Consider the following 3,644-nt stretch of genomic DNA (forward strand, 5'->3'; position numbering starts at 1 on the left):
TAATGTATTGTTTTATTTTCAAAAAATCACAATGTGTATAACACATTAAAGTAGAAAGGAAAACAGAGTATCAGATAACTTCTACTATCTCATGAGAAACATCAAATAAATCTAGTGGAATCAGTTCCTGATCTTCATCAATTGTCTGTTTATGTCTGATCCTCCAGGAGCTTAGCTTCTTCAACAGTCCAAAGAAAGATGCAAGTTTGCTTTTGTTTCTTTCTTTCTTAGCTTTATTTCCACGTTTGTTTTTCACAGTCTGGTACTTCCCATGCTGTTTTTTACTTCTAAATAATGATTTTAGATGCCTGTAGCTGCAAGTATTGGTGATTTTTTTAGTTTCCATTTTTGCTCTTTGCATTTTTGTTTCAATGTTTAAGAAAGCCATAAATCTGTCATTCAGTTTCTTGACATTTGCTGTTAATTGAGGTAGTTTTTCTGAGAGTTCTAGTATACTCAGATTAACAAATTCAGTCATCCTTCAAAGGGTCTCTCAAGATGTTTATGGCTTTCAAGCTCTAAGAACAGGAAAATATTATTAACTTTAATCAGTAAAAACCTTAATACTTACATTGTTAAAACTTACTAACCTTGCTTCTGTTAATGAATTTGGCAGATATCCACGGATCAAGACATTGCATACACACATACAGTATCAGTGAAGGTCTTCTAAGAAAGAGTAGCATTCTGTTTCTATGGAAGCAGATGACATCACTATTGGTTGAGTTACTTCATATGTCAGTTCAGAAATGTGAAGACATATTGTGTATGCAGTTCTACTGCAAGAAAGGAATATTCATTCTGCAGTAAGATAAGAAATAAACTACAAGGTTACTTGAATATGTAAGATTTTGTGTGTTTAGAAACAGACCTTAGGATGCTAACCCAGTTAGGAGGCTCTGGCTTTAGAGACTTTAGGGCAGTGCACACTTCGAAAATGATTTAGAAGTACTCCAAGTCTCTTGTGAGCATTGAGAGCTCTCTGCTAAACATACTTTTTTTCCCCAGGTTTTCCAGAGCCTGAAAAAATGCCTTTTTATTATGATTTTTAAAGATTAAAATCTTTTTTAAGGTTGTGTGGTAGTCTGAAAAAGATTTAATAGTAGTGGCATGCTGTGTTCATGGAAGATCTGAAACTCTTCTGAATCACTTTTGAAGTATGTAGAGTCATAACAAATGAGCTGGATTATGCTTTCAATATGTAGATCTGTAGATATAAGTTCTATTGTAATCTTTTAGGCTACATATGTACTATATATTATTTTCATACAGAAGTTGTTTTAATTGTTCAAAGTGCTTCTGAGTATAATTATTTATTACTTCTGGTAAATTTGGAAGAACAGCCAGTATTGGAATATTTGGAACTAGCCAATCCTAATGAGCCAAAGGTGTCTGCAGGGGGTCAAGGGAAAATAAGTGACAAAAACGATGTTACGCTGCAAGCTCCACTTTTTTTTAGCACTTGCATCATGTTGCACACATGTATGAAAGTTGGCAGATCCTGCAGTTGCCTCTGTCAACAAGGGACAATTTTTCTCTACCTCTTTTCCCCTTTTTATTGTCAATCTGTTTCATATAAATTTTGGTCACACTTTACTGTAATTATACAAACTGTCCTTGACTCCAGTTGAAATAAAGTCAGTTTAAGGTCAGAACAGCAAACTTATCAGAAACCCTGAGGGGGAAAAAACAGGATCCCTGTTACTATGGCAAAAGCTATGTAAGCATAGGATCTTCATTGTCTATGAGAGAGAGTGGCTAGAGTATCCAAACCCTACAACCCTCATTGATGATAAGACTGGGTACCTGAAAAACTCCACACTCAACTGGGTATTTGCTCGTAGGGCTCATACCTGATGGCCTTGCACAGATGCACCTTCTAATTATCTTAGGTCTTTATTCTGGAGATTTTAGAGTTTGTTTACCATTTATCTTTAACTGAACAGGACAGCACCCTAAGATTTCTAAATTAACTCAGCAAAGTCATGGAAACTCCTGTGTCAAGTAAAATCAAATCAAATCCATCACCTAAGTTGCTTTTAGCCACCATCCATGAAGGCTAATTAGTGTAATTTGTATACTATATGTGTTCTTATGACATAGATTTAAGAAATGTCTCTTTCTACACTGATGGTGTCATGCATATTATAACTGTAATAATTGCTATATAAAGGCATGGTGAATGAAATACTAATACAGACTATCAACTGTACCTATAGCGAACCTTAATCATGCTGGAATGTAAAGGATGCATAGTGACATATATCCTTGTATTTCCACGATTAAATTGTGCATTATAGTGGGTGCCAATTCATTGCTTGATAAATACCAAGTGCTGGTTATTACCTTTAAAAACCTATATACTGTAGGTTGAGTCTAGGCTACTTGAAAGAATGCCTTTTTGTGGGAACCTCCACATCACTGAGATCATCTGAGGATTGACTACAGTTGCTCCAAGCTTATCTCATGGTGATGATTATGGGTGGTGGGGGTGGAATAAACCCTTCTTTGTGCTTTGGTTCTTTGGAATACATTCCCTTCCAAGCTGACAAGGTTATTTATTTATTTATTCACTCACTCACTCACTCTCCAGCCTTCATTATTTTTACAAATAACTCAAGGCAGTGAACATGCCTAATACTCCTTCCTCCTCCTATTTTCCCCAGAACAACAACCCTGCGAAGTGCGTTGGGCTGAGAGAGGGTGACTGGCCCAAGGTCACCCAGCCGGCTTTCATGCCTCAGGCGGGACTAGAACTCTCAGTCTTCTGGTTTCTAGCCTGTTGCCTTAACCACTAGACCAAACTGGCTCTCAGATCAAACTGGATATTCATGTTTTTACTTAACACAAAGAACTTACACACCAATGTAATGGCTTATCTTATGGCTTTATTGGCTATTTAAAACATCTCCCTTTAAAAAGTTTTCATTGTTTTTTAACATCTGTGTTTGGTTTTATGTCTTACTGTAAACTACCAAGAGCTAGTGAGGTAAGCAAGCTGAATAAATAGCTTCCATAGTGGCTTGCAGTGTTGAGAGTAAGGGAAGTGGCCTTGACAGAAATATGCAAGAACCATTGCCTAGGCAAAGAGGGCTGAAACATTCTTTAAGCCCTGGAAAACTAGATAACATTCATTAGCAGTCTAGGCAAATGCCTCCATGATTCACTGGGCTATAAGAAGTAGAGAAGTACAGCACAATCAGATTCGCAGGGTTCTGTTGTTATATCCTGTCTCAATAACGTAGTTCTATTAATAGTTCTAGTCTTCCTGTGGAGCTGATTTTCTGGCCTGGTCTACCTAGTGGTGCTGATACCTACATAGGATCACATAGACAGCTAATTAAATGCTGATAACCAATACCAGTGGCTTCCTTCCTTCCAGCCATCCGACAGCAGTGACTCTGGGTAGTGTACAAATATTAAAACCATGACAAGGTATAACCCATAATGCCCTGGTTAAAACCACATACCCGCTCCAAAAAAGCAGAGCTTGCCTAACCTCCTGGCCCAAAACCCATGAGGAACAACCAGGTCTTCAGAGCTTTACCAAAGGCTAACAGGGTCGGGGCCATCCAGACCTTGAGGGGAGGGGATGCTGTTCCACCAGGCAGGCACAGCCACAGAGAAGGCACAACTTTGGAGTC

The 3,644-nt window shown here is 38.0% G+C and overlaps 1 long non-coding RNA gene across 1 annotated transcript; it reads right to left on the minus strand.

The window, feature by feature from the left end:
- LOC134488121 (uncharacterized) lies at positions 1–2,277 on the minus strand. Its single transcript, XR_010066937.1, has 2 exons — positions 591–2,277; positions 1–518 (listed from the first exon to the last, which is right to left on the minus strand). It is a non-coding gene; the product is annotated as an uncharacterized LOC134488121 (long non-coding RNA).
- Between the last annotated feature and the right edge of the window lie 1,367 nt (positions 2,278–3,644).

Source organism: Candoia aspera, chromosome 1 (genome assembly GCF_035149785.1).
Source record: "Candoia aspera isolate rCanAsp1 chromosome 1, rCanAsp1.hap2, whole genome shotgun sequence".
In the NCBI taxonomy this organism is placed as follows: domain Eukaryota; kingdom Metazoa; phylum Chordata; class Lepidosauria; order Squamata; family Boidae; genus Candoia; species Candoia aspera.